General features: G+C 32.3%; 1 long non-coding RNA gene across 1 annotated transcript; it reads right to left on the bottom strand.

The window, feature by feature from the left end:
- Positions 1-9,609: 9,609 nt before the first annotated feature.
- On the bottom strand, positions 9,610-15,924 carry LOC124372452. The gene is made up of 2 exons (XR_006923334.1): positions 15,693-15,924; positions 9,610-9,888 (listed from the first exon to the last, which is right to left on the bottom strand). It is a non-coding gene; the product is annotated as an uncharacterized LOC124372452 (long non-coding RNA).
- Positions 15,925-16,847: the final 923 nt, after the last annotated feature.

Below are 16,847 nucleotides of genomic sequence, written 5' to 3'. Positions count from 1 at the left end.
TTTGAGTAATTAAATTTGAATATTGCTGTACAAGTTTCTAACCTTGGTGAAAAGCTATAATACAATATGGTAATCATAGCAATACTTGTGTTGGTCTCAGCGTAGGTTAGTATTTGTACAATCATTACTGTAAGTAAATGTAGCTCAACCGTATCGACCGCGGCTTGCAGTGCCTGCTGTCCTCGTCTAGTCCTGTGTCATACCTCTGTTCTCATAGTACAAACATTGTCCATTTCATGTCATTTGTCCATTATGCTTTAGTTCACTAACAACAGCAATCTAGGTTAGTCGTGTCTAGTTTTAGTTAATTTTACATTGTGTTGTGTAAATAATATTTTAGCGTTTGACTTTCTCATTCCTTGTTTGAATGTATGTAATGCAAGATTCAGTTATGCGTAAGACTGAATGAAGAGGTGTATCACGGTTTTCTTAGCAGTATTGTTTGTTTACAACTGGCATAGTCGAACAAAAGTGCACAGCATTTACCGTTTGAATGTCCCTTATGAGCAAGCATGGTAGTTATGGGAACTATATTTCTACTTGCATATTTAGAAAACTTCAATCATTCCGATTATGTTGCTGTACAATTCTTAGTTCTGTACAGTGGCAGTATCCAGTGGTAATGTGTAGATCTATGTTATGAGTAACAATTCAGCACGTTATATTCCACATGGTCTGTTACCAGCCAAATACACACTTGAGTGCAACATTTGCTGGGCACACTTACAAACAACTTGAATTAGTGTTTAATTGGCAATCAAGGACAGTACAACCTTGTTTACCTGGATTAATTGGGACCAGAAGTGATCTAGATAAACCGGGAATACAGTAAAATCACAATAGATAATAAAGAATTTATTTGTTACAAATATAACATTAAAAGAAAGTAATTATTTTGTTTTTAAGAGATTTAATTATATCGGAAAAACGTAAAAATAAATTTTGCTTACTATTATGTAAAAAAACTCAATTGGTAGTATCTTTTTTTTAACTTTCGTACACTGTTTCTGAGAAGTATGATCATGAAGACATTCAATGTCATTATTTTCTCCTAGGCCTACCACAACATTGTTTATATATTTTGAGCATTATTCTGTACACCAAACGCGTTAACATAAAAAATACACTGGAAATTCAACAAAAATAATTTGTACTTAAAAAACCCTCCATTTTTTTACAATCAATGGGGATAACCCGGATATCCGTGTAAATGAGATCAGATAAGTGAGGTTGTACTGCAAATCTTTTTATCTTATGTATGGGTTAGTAAAATAATCCACATTTCCCTTGATCATTTTAGTAAAGCATGATAAGTAAGTGTTGCAAATTTGTGTAACAAATCTTGTATATAAGGTTTTTCAAACATTTCAAAACCATTCTTGCTGGTTATTTATCTTATTTATCTGAATGCTTCAAAGTATCATTAAATACGTTAAGAAACTAAGTACAGAAATAAAGTAACTATAAGACATGTATCCAATAATTTGTATTTGTTTTATTTATATAGATTTAAGAATTTATATGTATATTTTTTTCAATTAAAGCTGTTATAATACTAACATAAATTTCTCATATAAGGCTCTTTACTGTTAAAATAGTATTTGTTGCATAGGAGATTTGGTCTAATATTTGTTGACTGAAGAGGGCTCTGTACTACAATATTTTCAAGATTTCCATTGTGATGGCAATTTTCCAATGTGGTTTAAAACAGAAAACCCTGATGATAATCATAAATGGCAGTGTTTGTTTCCTGAACCTTTAGAAAAAAGCTTAAAATGCCCAAACAATTCCATAATACTAATTTTCATGGATGAGGATTTTACAATGCAGATTCTGGATTTGGTCTAATTGAACAGTAAATATTGCTTTTTGTGTAAATGTAAAAAAAACGGAAAACTACATCACAATATTGATTTTTTTTTAAATACTCAGGATAGTATTACAACAGTTGCTTGTTCTGAGCATCGATACCAGTACTTAATAAAACTAGAAAACATATGAAATCTGATACTATTGAACAATTCTTGTGTGTAAATAGGTTTTAATGAATTCACAGACGGATTTGAAAGTTAAAGAACCCACCCTAATTTGAATATTGAACTGATGAACTAAACAGGATGGGGTATAAAGGCCTAACCGTAATTATATATTCATTAAAGTTTCTATTTAAAAGTTATTGTTCATATGGCAACCCTGATGTGTGGCAATCACTAGGTACTACACTTGTCACAAATACTTTTTGCCTTAGCTCTTTGACATTGATGCACAGTTTAATTCAGTGCCAGAATCAGACATAATTATAATGCTTTGCAATTATGTGGTTTGAATTAGAAATGGCTTTATTGAGAGCCAAAGTTAGGTCTATAAAAAAAGTTCTCTTTACCACTTGTAATTTTGTGTGGTACAATGAATTTGAGACAAAACGTAGTTGAATCTGGTGTAATTTAGTCATACTTCACAATAGTGCATGTTTGCTTTAAGGGGGAAGGCTAGTCAGCTGGCTATGGAGCATTTAGAAAGTGGCTAAAAAACTTACTTTTCACTAACAGATTTTTGTGACAATTTTCTACATTGAATGCCATTTTCCCATTAAATATTAGTGAAGTTCAAGGGACTTCACTGATATTCTTTGAAATTGGAAGTTCCTTACAAGTGGGTCAGTCTTAAAAATATTCACACTATTTTTTATTTTGTGATACTTCTACAGTTTGCATATGAAAACCGAGATACACCTCATTGTTTTAACCAATAAGTTATGTAACCATTTAATGGTGGTTATTAGTAAAGTTAAAAGAGGAATTTTATGGTATTTCTTATATTAGAAACGATATTTTACATATGAAAACATTAAATAGAAAAGCATTTTCTCTGCTGGCGTTTTTTTGTCCAGAGTTATTTACATACAGTATAGGCTTTGTTATCTATATGTTAGGCACTGGTGCCCCAGTTGAAATTGACTGTTCTTTATATGACATTTCCTTTATGTAAAATATGAATAAAAGAGCTGTTTATTCCTAAAATAATTATTTGGAATTAAGCCAGGTTCCTGTAGAATTTATGTAACTTTTATGATGGTTTATCATTTTAGATAAATGTAGAACCAAGGTTCTTAAAATTAAACAATCAAATACCCGGTATAATTTTACGTGTATGATTTTACTTAAGGAAATGGTATTTTATGTGGTACATAGTACTAAATATTAAATTTGTTATGTTCATAAAATGGCAATTCTGGTTAGAGAAATTATATTACCTGACCACACGAATTATATTGTAATAAAAGTATTAAATAATTGTATTTTGTGTGGTTGTCATTTACTTTACTAGAAACTCATAATGATGAGGAAATATTCAAAGTTATTATATCATATAAATATTATAAATTTATTTAGGTGGTACAAGCCTAATGTAAAATGTCACAAGTTCCTTATAGTGTATTTTTATTTAGAACATTTTTTTATTATTGAAAGAAATATCTTATGAGTACATTTACTTCTACTGAAGGAAAACTCAAACATGAAAATATGTGTTATTATTACAATCCTCTATAGTAGTATAAGATTTCTTAAACATTTTCTTATGCAAGCTAATTACCATTATTTTTGTAATGAAAATTTTGATTCTGTATGTGCATCAACTGAACTCACACAGTGCAAGAGAGTTTAATTAACATAATTATTTAATGATGTTTAAAATCATTATTTTCAAGCCATCTCTTTATGACATTGAAGATTCATATATATGTGGTATTTTATGAATAAAAGTAAGAAGCAAAACAAAGTTTTATATTTTGCAGAATTGGTTCATTGTTATGTCAGTAATTATATGCAGTAGTTTGGTTTAATTTGTTAATTACTTTATGGAATTGAAAACGTGGAATGTAAATTGAAGGATTGAAATTCCTTCTAGTATTTTTTAAATGAAACAACAAGACTTGACCTGATCCTTGATTATTAACAAGCCTGGTTTATGCTCTTTGTCAAATTAGTAATGACAAATATGAACGTACTCTTAGTTAAACTATCTCAGGCAATAAAACCAGGTGCCAATTTAGTAGTTTATTAATATAGTACTATATCTTATTTTTATAGTTGTAATTTAGCAAGCTTAAATTTTTATTTACAACAACTGGCCAAGCCTTTATCTACTGATAACCACCATTTTGTATAACCACTATGAGTAATTATAGTTGTAATTTAGAACTAATATTATGTGAATTTGTTGTGCTATTCAAGAAATAAAAAAGAAGTAAAGTAAAAATAAAGAAATGTCACGCTTTGTTCAATTTATTTATCCAGTTTTAAAATTCTATAGAACTCTTGACATTCTACACAAGTCGTATACACACTACGAATATTGACAAATTTTGTTAAATTTTTTGTGTTTTGAGTTTAGTGTTTATTGAGGCAGGAAGTCAAAGTTCTATTTTAACATTCAATAAGTCAGGAAATTTGATAATAAAATGCAGGAAAAAATACTTGTTAATTAAAAATTAAAGGTGTTCTTGGTCATGAAATAGGTTTTATGCATAATTATTTTGTCCCTTGAATAGTGAAAATCAATCAAGAATCCAGATACACATATACTCACTCTTTGTCTCTGTAGACTGTGTTGAATATGACATATTTTCATATACTAAACTTGATGTATACTTACCACCAATGAGAATTTGACCAAAAGGGAGTGGCCAAACACCTTTATTCCATTGGCTTTTAAAAACTTAAATATTCTAACAACAGTTGCCCTATTCATATTAGAAGTAACTGTCCATACCAGTCAACAAAACATACCAAGAAGAGGAGATGTACATTCACACAACACAAGAGCAGCAAACAATTACTCACTTCCCTCTCATAGATTGACTCTATTTGAGAAGCAACCTACTTATACGGGCGCCAAATTCCTGAACATACTACCGACGCCTGAAGTTAAAAATCATACTGCAGACAAACAGCAATTCAGAAGGGAACTAACCAGATGGCTCCAAGAACGTCCCTTTTACTCAATTGAAGAATTTCTTAACTGGAGAACTGATAACTTATTCTTATTTACACTTACACAACCATCGTAAGCTTTATTACATGTAAACTTTATGACACCATTCTAATCTTGAAGATTATGAATAAAGAATTTTGTCTATTGTCTATATTGGCATCAATTTGTGAGCAGTACTTATGCAGCCACAGCAGGGTTGAAATCCTTCTTTGATAACTTACTAATACTATAGCTATAGTACTACTACTCTGTACAGAAGCTCCAATCTGCTGTAGTGGCCATTTCCATTATGAATTTGTAGAAGTATTACCTTTTTTCATTGTTGTATAAATTTTACAAATAGTTTCCATATAAAAAATTTTAACCCTTTTGGAACTCATAATTGCCAATTGCTCTTGTGGCAATGTACATTGAATATTTTGAAGCTTTTTGTGCAGCAAATCATATTTATTTCATTGTGTATCTGTTTCCTTATTTCTTTCTATGCAATATTTTTTCTCTAGATAAAAAACGTAATGTAAGTAATAAACTATAAAACAGGCAAGGCCATTTAAAGTACTTGTACTCGCAGCCAGTGTTAAAATAATAAATAATACTAAACAAATAATTTAAACATTGTTTCAATATTATAACATATCAAATAAAAGTAATAAACATTAAATATTTTCACTTGAAAATTATATGTCGTTTATTAGCACATGACATTTTACACTCTTACAAATTGTAATAAAAAACAGGTGCCTTGCCATAATATAAACTTACCAACTAAATATCTGGAATTAGGCCTAAAACTGACTATTTAACAATTAAAACAAACTTTGATTACAATGAATCAACAATAAAAGTAAAAGAAAGTGATTGACATTGGCATGGCTAGCTTACTTCGACAGACAAATCGTTGCTCATCAACAAATCCTGTACTGCATAAAAATTGCTGATATTTTCTCAAATAGTTTGAACTATTTCTGAGAGGTTGCAGTCAATGGAATTCACCAAACCTATCTCATATGTCGACAAAATATGATTTAGTATATCAACCAGGCAGTGCCCGGATTTCTTTTGCTTATGAAATTATAGCAGAAAAGTCGGGGACCATGTTTCATCAGGAAAGGGCTAATTACGTAACAATTATGTTGACCGATCATACTGTGTCTGGTTCTTTACTCCTTATCCATTGGGGGAGAAATTTTGCTGGTAATTGTAAGTTTTGAGAGATGTAAAAAGAGATTTTGTGTTACTTACCAAATGTTATGCATGTGCAAAGACGTCGCCTTCAGCTTCAATACACTTTTGAAGTTGAATTTCTACTTGTTGAAAGCACTCGGTTTTTGGAATTGAGTAAAGTATTTATGAATCTCATCAATTTTGGCATCCAAAGAAAACCACCAACTATACTAATGTTTCTTCAGACTGAAGAATAACCAGAAGTAACACATAGTGAGATGGGGTGAATAAAAATCATTTTAATGCAATTTTCGACCAAAAACTCAACAAGTTTTTGCAGCTGTGTTTGCAGCATTTTTATAGTGAAAAAATTAACCCTATGGCAAGCATTGTTCAGTTTACCAATTTGCTGTGACAGTCTTTTGTCCCTCCAGCTTTATAGCGTTTACCAGTACCATCCTCATGAAGAAAGCAGGCTATGTTACATTCTTGACTGATTGTTTGTTGTTATTTTACCATTGTGGGGGATGGCTCGTCTTCAGACACCATAAGCATCTCTCTCCTTGAGTTGGAACGTCATACAATTATGTGTACATATATCATCACTAGTGATAATTTTGAAAAAATTCAATGACCTAGGGAAGCTTCAGTCATTAAGTGCAGTGTCTTTCCTATAACACCACCCGATCAATCAGTGACCTTCCTATAATATAAAAATTATAAAATGTTTGTAGTATGCACTGTCTGCTGGTATCTCAAAACTTTCATAGTGACCCTAGTATGAGATACTCCAAAGTATTTTATATCTGCATCACAAACTTTGCTCTTTTCCGCTTTTAGAACACAAAACACTCTTAGACAAAGTCTTGTAAAAACCAAACCAAAAATGCCACACAGTATTCAAAAACTGTGTTTACAGAAACATGTTCTTGTAGTAGGGAATACATAGATGAGACAAAAAGACCACTGAATGTGGGAATTAAAGACATAAAGACAATACAAAAAAAGGACTAGTGGAAAAGACTAAAATTGCTGTTCTGATAGAGGATGGGATGAAGCCAGTATAATACACTGTGAGGAATAATTTTTCAAGCGCAAACTTATTGAGGCTTCATACATAAAATTAGCAGACCAACTGTTGAGTCAGCCTTTGGTTGAGGTACAATTAAACAAACCTCAACCAACAAAATTCATTTACACACCGTGACACTAAGTCCTAGGACCAAAACTTAGGGCCGGAAGCGGCTTGCCTTTACTCCTTCCCCCTCCTGACCGTTGCCTTTCTGTCTCATTGTTTCAGACACACTACACGGTGCCGATGAAAGAGCCAACATCAACTTCTTGTTAGTATCTCACTGTAGCCTGTCCTGGTTTGATTGTTATTCTCGTACTTGTTATTTGTGCTCGGGACTGGCATCCTGTGCAGTGACAACACCTGGACTGGACTCCATGCAGCTTTTGGGTATGTTTGAACCCTTTTTCTTTCCCTTCTTTTTTTCCTTCTGTCCTTTATTTTTGTATGTATTAATACCACCACCGGACGAACAGGATAGATTTCAATACTCGAAACGTTGTGTTATACTTTTTGTAAAATATAACTATGGCAAATGTCCGAAATCCAGCTATCCATTCAAACCTTCCATCATCAATAACAAACTTTATGTGTACAGAGCAGTATTATAGTGAATTTGCCAGTTTTTATTCATTTCTAGCTCTGAATTAGCTTATACCTTATCTTATAATTGATCCATAGAGGCAAACATGTAAACAATTCTTTCAAAATATAAGGTAAATACTGTTAACATCTTGTCATTTTGCCAAGCTTTTTGATGTTTCAGGTCACCTGGAGTTTTCTACACAAATCTACAAAGAGCTTTCCATAAAAAGACGTTTACATTGTTATAATAGAGCATACAAATTTCTTCCAGTTAGATTAGGATAGATAAACTGATTTAATTTCCTGGTATATCAAAAAGGCAATTTCTATATTGTGTGGAAACAAAATGCTATTATATATCAACAGATCAGATAAGTTTGAGCAGACTTGCAATTACCCTTTTAGTGCCAATGTCCAGGTATCAATGTTAGTTTCACAGACTTGCGTTAAAAAATTAAAATTTTAATATACTGTCGCATTAAAAGTAAAAGTTCTTTCTGTTGTGTTATATACTGTACAAACACTGCAAAATAGAGTGTTGGTTAATGTGCTTGGTTATATGGAGTTGACTTCTTTGATCATTGATCCTGTACTTTTCTAATCAAAAATCAAGGTAAGTACTATAATTTTTATTTTGTTTTAAGAAAGAATTCACTAGAATTAAAGAAACATATCTGGCACTAACAGGTTGCCAGAATAAGTATTCAACAACGATTTCAAATCTGTCAAATGACATTTTATTCCTATATCAGGCTTATAAAATGCCTGTCGGTATACTAATTAAATTATCATATATCTTTAATGCACATGAATAAAATATTCAGTTCAAGATTGTTTTCAAAAAGATCAGCTGCTGATTGGGGTAAAGTGTATTATTGTATGAAAATCATGTTTGCACTCTGTGTATGATGTCATATAAACAATATATTTTTTCATAAATTTTTGAAATGATTAATTAAAAGAAAGGAAAACTTTCCACAGATATAAATATATCAAATTTATAAATTTTTTTAATTTGTCCACCCTTAAAACTTTTGAAATATGATACATTATCTAACAAAATTTCATTTAATAAACACTATGAGTAAAAAAATACCTGTTTCACAATATGATATCAAATTCACAAATGATTGGTGAGATAATTGGAACCTGAGAAAAAATATTTTGTTCTGAGCTTCAATGTGTAATTGTTTTCATGTGAGTTTAATTAGTCATCTGGGAATTTCAACCTGGAAAAGCCTGTGAAAACTTATTGTAGTTGCAAAGTTTTTTTATGTAACTAATGATTAATTTTAAAATTCTTAAATAAACATTTAATTGAATAGTATTACTCAAATTGAACTTACTGTATATAGATAAATAGCCTACATATATACTATAATTTTAGTAATATTATGCAATAGCTACATGTGTTCTTCAATCCTTGTTGCAGTGAAAATATCAGCATATTGCATTACTCACTAAAGACAATTGCTGTATTTTGTTTATCGATTTTTCAAAAATAAAAAAGTTAACTCAAATTTCCTCACATTGAAATTAGAAGTTTTACAATTTATATTTTGCATCTCCAATAAAGGACAAAACTTTTAAAATACAGTATGTATATTTGCTTATATTAGCCCGTATACAGCTATGACTATAACATTTACTGAATTTTAAAAACAGAAATATTAATATAACTGTTCTTCAATTTTATCTTGAATGTCAGTTCATCCAAAAGCTCTTAATAAAGTCATGTATGGCAGTAATAGTATTGTTCATCTCTTGATGAATATTAGAAACTGATTGACAAATAAAAATTTCAAAACTTTGCATTTGTAGGACATAGGTTTCAAACAAGTAATACATAAGCAAGACGTTTAGATAGCACGCGGTGAATATACTAATTTCCTGGGCCACATAGAGGGTAATTTTTGTGAACCTGATCAGTTGATAGACAACGTAATAGAAGATGTAGAGACTGTATGATTGGGTAGAACAGCGTAGTGGATAGGAACAGATTTCACAGTGATAACTCTTCTTTCTCTCCATCCAGATGTCCAAGCATTTTCTGTGGACATGGCCCATCGTGCCTGATAACAAAAGTTAACAGTGAGTGTGCAGAATGTTAAATAATGGGGGAAAGTTGTGCTTATTAACACACAAAAGGTTGCACCCATGGCAGTTCGCCACACTTTTGGAAATTTGTAATGTTTTTGTAATTAACGTTATTAGCAGGTTGGAAGCTCATCTTATCTCTTTACATATATTTCTTCATGACCCTGGCGTCTGTTGCTCTGCTCCGATTTTGGCAATAATCCCTCTGAGAAAAATTTAGGATTATGAATACAATCACTAACTAACTTATAATAAATTCAAATTCTGTTTTGCACAGTATTCTTTTATTAGGCTTATTTACTTTTTAAGAATAAATAACTCTTATTTAGACAATTGTAAACCATAATAAATAAGCTTAAATTGAGTTGCTTAGTGCATTCTACAATAACCATTTAACTGATAATATTGCTTAGTGGATTGAGATTACTATCTGTGTGTTTTATAGTTAGCTTTTTTAAAGTAAACAAAAATATTCTCATAAGATTAACATTGGCTCTTTGGAAGCCTGTGGTACAGAACCCTATAGTCAGATGTTTTTCATATTTACCAAAGGTACATGCGTTAGTTATAAATCACCATACAAAAATCAAGAAATTATTTTAATCATATAGAGTCTTATAAACAAACAAGCTGCAATTTGCTCACATGCAACATGCCATGTATCGTAAATTTTACGTCAGATTATAAAATACTTTTGATATGTTTTTAATAAATGGATGTCTAAATTCAGATTACTTAAACTAGTATATCCTGGTAGACAGTTCATCAAACTAACCACAACTTCTTTTGAGAATTTTTGACATTAAATAAGAATTAAACTAGTTCAAAATTTGTGGGAGCAATTTACCTTCACACGATCTTTTGTGTCCAGTAAGTTGATGCGATATTTCACATGTTAAATATTTATCTTATAGTAAACAAACATACAAGTGTTGCTATTTCCATTTTTACATCTTTAATCAAACTTATTTGCCATTTTTTATAGGTACTGAAAAACTGTTTTTATCTCTTTGAAGCACAGTCTAATATAGTGGTGTTCCGCCCCTAGCCCTAAAATTGTATTTACAGTGGCGAACAAATTAATCCGAACAAAGGGAAATTTTGGTCTATTGTTGGGAATTTTCCCCTCAGTGGCAGCCTGCTTACCCAGAATGCAATAAGTTCATGTTTGGTAATTGAGGTTATGTTGCTGATTTGTACACATACTGATTTAAGTGTTTTTATCTGGTTATATAAGTGGATTTATATTAGTTTCTGTGTATTACCATATTTAGTGTATCAAGTCACAAAGACGTACAGTCTACAACAATGGATATTACTCCACGGAAACGCTCAAAAATTGTTGCATTGTCTCAACACACACAAATGACTCAAAGACAGATTGCTAGTGAGTGTAGTGTAGGGTTAGGTACAGTGAATGACATTATCAAACGTTTCCGTGATACAGGTTCCCTCTCACCAAAAAGGAAAGGAAAATGTGGCCGAAAAAAGAAAACTACGCCAACACAAGACAGATTACTGGTAAGAAAAAGTAAAATAAATCCGAGAATGACCGCTGTTGATCTTAATAGGGATTTAAGAGCTAGTGGGACCAATGTTTCTGACATGACAGTTCGTAGGAGATTGCTCGCAGCTGGGAGGGTTGCTATCAAACCTAAAAAGAAACAGTTATTGACCAAAGCCATGATGTCAAAAAGACTCCAATGGGCAAAAAATCATAAAGACTGGACTATTGAAATGTGGAAAAATGTGATTTTTTCGGATGAGACGCATTTCTTTGTACAAGGCGAGAAAGTACCCTACGTCCGTAAGTCAGCAGATGAGAAGTTGTCGCCTGCCCATTTGCAACAAGCTCCTAAATACCCACAAAAAAAATGTTTTGGGGTTATTTTACCCATGAGGGGACAGGAGCACTTGTACCTGTAGAAGGAATGATGAAATCGGACCAGTACATGGACATATGCCAACGTAGAATCGTCCCACTCATGCAAAGGAATCCAGATCTCATTTTCCAACAGGATCTTGCGCCATGTCACACTTCTAAAAAAATGAAAGCATTCTTCAGAAATCAACATATTGAGGTTTTGTCGTGGCCAGGGAACTCTCCCGATCTAAACCCAATAGAGAATCTTTGGGCAATATTGAAGAAAAAACTTGGGAAAATGGATTGTTGCAGAAAAGATGAACTAATCAAGTCGGTAATTCGGGTCTGGTTTCACGATGAAGACATTAAAAACCATTGTTCTACACTGGTGGAATCAATGCCAAAGAGGGTTAATGAGCTCATCAAAAATAAGGGAGGTCATATAAACTACTAATAGCGTGTAAGTTGTTTCATTGCATACTATACATGTACAAATAAAGTTTTCTGTCAAAATTCATCTTGTTCGGATTAATTTGATCGCCACTGTATATAACCTTATAACTGGTGAGTAATAGTTACCAATGGGTATAATTTCCATGCTGATTAAACTATTAATAACATAATTATTGTTTTGGAATATAATTATATTTTATAAACAAACTGATTTTACATATAAAGTGTTTTCACGCTTCTATGGTGTCATCAGTACTAATAGTAGTGATTATGACCAACTCATGCCACTTTTTAATTGGTGAATTAAGTTTGTCATACTGTTTTACATTAAAAAGCTTTGCCTATTCCTTATGACGTGATTGCTCAGTTTAGACAAAAATAACAACTTAAACCTAAAAAATGTATAAAACAACACGTCAAAGAGAGATGATGCTTGCAAGGCATTGAATAAAGATTGGAAGGAAGTAATAAAAGCACTTAAAATTATTTCTAATGACGAAACAGAAAAGGCAATCACAAATTGAAGCCAGTAGCTACCTTTGCAAGTTTCAAAGATTGTAAACTGCATTTTTGTCAATTCTGTGGGGAGATCTACTCATACTCAACAGATTTAATATTACTAGTAAAAAACTGCAATCATCTGAAACCAACTCGTCAACAGTAGCACTAATGTATGAATAATATTAGTATGTTAGTAGCATTAGAAAAGAGCTTGATATTAATGAAAATTTAGCTCTGCTAAAGTCAGAAGTATGTACTGTATACATGAAAATTAAGTAAAAAAAGAGGCCACGAAAGCCCCAACCTGATGAGACTAGAGAAGGTGAGTTAAAACTTCTTGGCAGAGAGAACTATAAAATAAACACTTTTTATGTAATATAACACACCATAACTAATGAAATGGAAAAGAGAAAAGCTGTATACGATGAGCTGAACTTGAATTTTGGATTTCTCATTAACGAAAAAGAAGAACAGGACACAGAGACACAAAGTGATAACTGTAAAAATTGTGCAGTCTTTATAACAAGGATCTTCCTTCTCCAGAAGATTTTCCTATAGAATGCCTATATTTATTTTGTTTCTTAAAGGAACTTAAATAGCAAGATCGTCCTATAAGTATGTTTAATCTCTATAAACTGCTACATGTCTACGGAGTTCAAGACTTATACTATGCTAACATAAATTGAAACTTTTTTTGACGATTCCTGCATCAAACTGTTAAGCAGAGAGATCATTTTCGGTTTTCAAATGGAGAAAAACCTTCACGAGATCGATGGTGACTGAAGCATATTTGTGGGATGTGGCTGTTTAAACCATCAAGTCTGAGATGACCTAAGAAATTAGCTTTCAGTGATGTTATCAATTCATTCTCATTCTCTAAATCAAGAAGAAAGTTCATTTAATCACCATAGAGATGTAAATGATACAAAGTTATGTTTTCATGAGTAAAGATATTTTACCTGCCAACTTGCATATTTACGACTCAAATATATTAGTTGGTCTATTATTGTAAATGCTCTTATTTCTTCCAAACTAGCAATATTAAAGTATTTGTAAACTAAAATACACTATTAACATTGATAAATGATAACAAAAATAACAAGATTAAATTGGTTTCAACTTGTAATCTTTCTATCTACTAAGCTTTTAATACAACTTTGGCTATGAAACGAACAAGGGGCAACATATAGCCCCTGTGCAACAAAACTTTTAATACTTCTTTGCGTTCTACTGAGGGGGGCATAGGTAGCCTTGCTTCACCTCACGCAGTTGATTTAAATAGAATTTTTTGGGTCAGCATTTTATTCATTTAAAAATGCACTGGAGCAGTGAACACACTCCTCTACTTAAACCCAGGAAGGAACTTTTGCACTAACTGTACTTATATGAAGATGTTCTTTGTTTATCCTCAAAGCATTTACTTTTGAAAGTCCTAACCTGGCAGCTATTTTTTTTTTTTTTTTTTTTTTTTTTTTTTTTTTTTTTTTTTTTTTATCTTCTGATGCCGATCAGACAGTATTTCGGCTTCCACAAGTTTGATTTAAGGTTTTATTGCTTCCACAGGGCGACCGTAACGTGGATCATCACTCCCAAGATTGAACTTTTTGGCCATTCTTATACAGTACCCAGAATATGAGGGAAAGGACTGCCCGTAGACACTACCCAGGCGCTGTAATTTAGGCAGGAATAAAACTGTTTTTATACAACAGAATCGCCGCACAGTACATTACGAGACTGCACTATTTCCTTCAGTCAGACTGATAAGTCTGAAGAGATTCGGGTAAGTGATAAGAATGCGTGCATGGGCGCGCCCAGCATATCAGTCCGAGGCAGCTTGAAATGGGACAGGCTAGAAACTTAAGACCTAATCTCGTATATCGTGTACTACAGTTTAGTGATATGCTAGTATAATCCATGCACTCTATACTCGGTATTTTAAATGGGGTATAATTCGCTTTTTAAGTCCTATTACCGGAGAATTCATCTAATTTAAAGGGTTAACCTAATTTATAACTAGTAAAGTTAACCTTACACGCTTATGTCCCTTATTGTTTATGGAATAACATTCGCTCTGTATGTTACTCTAACTGGGCGTTAGAATTGTAAGAGTTGAAATGATTTTTTATACATTTTTCGGTACTTTGGGATTATACCGACCACACCCAGACATGAATCGTTATTTAACATTTTGCTTCTACTGATTACTAGATTAGCGTAGAAGACTATTTCGTCAGTATAAAACAGAAATTGTCTTATCGCAAACCCCTCCCCATCCTCAGACAGAGGTCAAAGTCGAGCGTCTAGTAGATAACGTGATTGCAGAGCCTCGCCGCCCGTTCAGCTGGTGCATCGCTTTGTTGTACTTTCGTGTTTTACCTCTACATTTCTCCAAACACAAAAATTTAACAAAAACAAACATTTACCAAACTAAACTCTTTATTAAAAAAACACTCAAAACTTGTTTTTATTCTTGATCACATTCCGCCACCCAAAATGCGAGTGCCTCCGGCCATCAGCGCGGGCTTCGACAGCACCTTCGGTGCTGCCCCGCGCTGATGTCGACGAAAGAAAAACATCCCTCGAGATAGTACCTATCAGTAAAATATCAAATTCTAGAGGGGCTAATCAGAAATATAAATTGAATTGAAATGGAAAGGCAATTATGTACCGTGCAAATCACGTGATGCCGCGCGGCCTGCCGTAATCAGGATTCTCGAGAAAGATAAGATAACAGCGACAACAATACCGATCACAATACCTGGAAATGCTTGTAAGTTTGTAATTTTGTAATTGAAGAGTTGTTTTTTCGTTCTATCATGTTTGTTTCTATAAATTTCTATTTTTGTGTTCTTCATACTGGTGTGGTCGGTATAATCCCAAAGTACCCATTTTTCATTATTAATCGTGACAGAAAAGGGTAGACAACATTATTTTGGAATGAAATGAGAAGTGTAATAATACCTTTACATAGACAAGGCGACTGGATCAAATGTTCCGATATATCACTCATACAGATTCTACAAATAGGACAAACTGAACAGCTTGAAGTATTTGACATCTCTATATAGTGGAGTCTGTGTAAATTTAAGTGTTATAAATAAATTGTACAATTTGGAACCAAGTAACACGGTTAAGAATTGCCGTTGTAAACACTCACCGAAAAGAGTGTAAATAATTGGATTTTATCGAAATATGTTTGGTCATTGTCAAAAACATATGGTTACATACGGTACTTTAAATAAATAAGAATTTTTTAATATAAACTAAATATTGGGAATTTCGGTACAAATTCATGTTATTTTATCCTTATAAAAATTATAGTATACAGTAACATTTCCACGGGATTACTAACATTCATATTTCCATTCAATATTGTTTTGGTTAGTGAACAATACTTATTCATAGGATGCTAAGGAGAACTTCAGATGCCTTGAAAAGTCATGAGGAAGTACTAAGCCAAATAATCATCGGAAGTGATAGCATCAAGTTCATATAATAATAATGATTTTAAAATACACCAATAAACTTTATTTTATTTCCTCTTCATTTTGTGAATATAAAGGAAACGTACTATTATTCGGAGGCGACTATGTTTTTTGAAGTTTACCTTACGCGGGCCTTGCCGAGAAACTAATTTTTTTAAATAATAGATTTTTTTACTTACTTTGAAAATTATACGTCACGTGTCAGAAAGGAAGCGATGTCAGCGAGAAGGAGCCTCTCTGTTCCATCCAGTTCTTACTATTGCACGATTTAATAGGTTTAGATTATTGTAATCATATATATATATATATATATATATATATATATATATATATATATATATGTATATATATACATGTATATATACACATGTATATATATACATATATATATATATACATACATATATATATATATACCAAGTTAAAGATAACCTTTACGATTGCTCACCTGATCTGAACTTGTATTTGGGTATCATTTCGAAAGTTGTTTTCCTTTTTTGCCAAATGTGTGGAAGGTGCCACCGAAGGCACGTCTCAGATCATCCAACTTTCTGACATCAGATCACGTTAGACAATCTGGCATGTGATCTGAGGTACCGATAGTAAATGTCCCTGGTCATCAGTGCGGGGT

Source organism: Homalodisca vitripennis, unplaced genomic scaffold (assembly GCF_021130785.1).
Source record: "Homalodisca vitripennis isolate AUS2020 unplaced genomic scaffold, UT_GWSS_2.1 ScUCBcl_3279;HRSCAF=8721, whole genome shotgun sequence".
NCBI classification, from domain to species: Eukaryota; Metazoa; Arthropoda; class Insecta; order Hemiptera; family Cicadellidae; genus Homalodisca; species Homalodisca vitripennis.
Note: the sequence above shows the minus strand (reverse complement) of the source record. Positions and strands in the feature narration are given on the sequence as shown.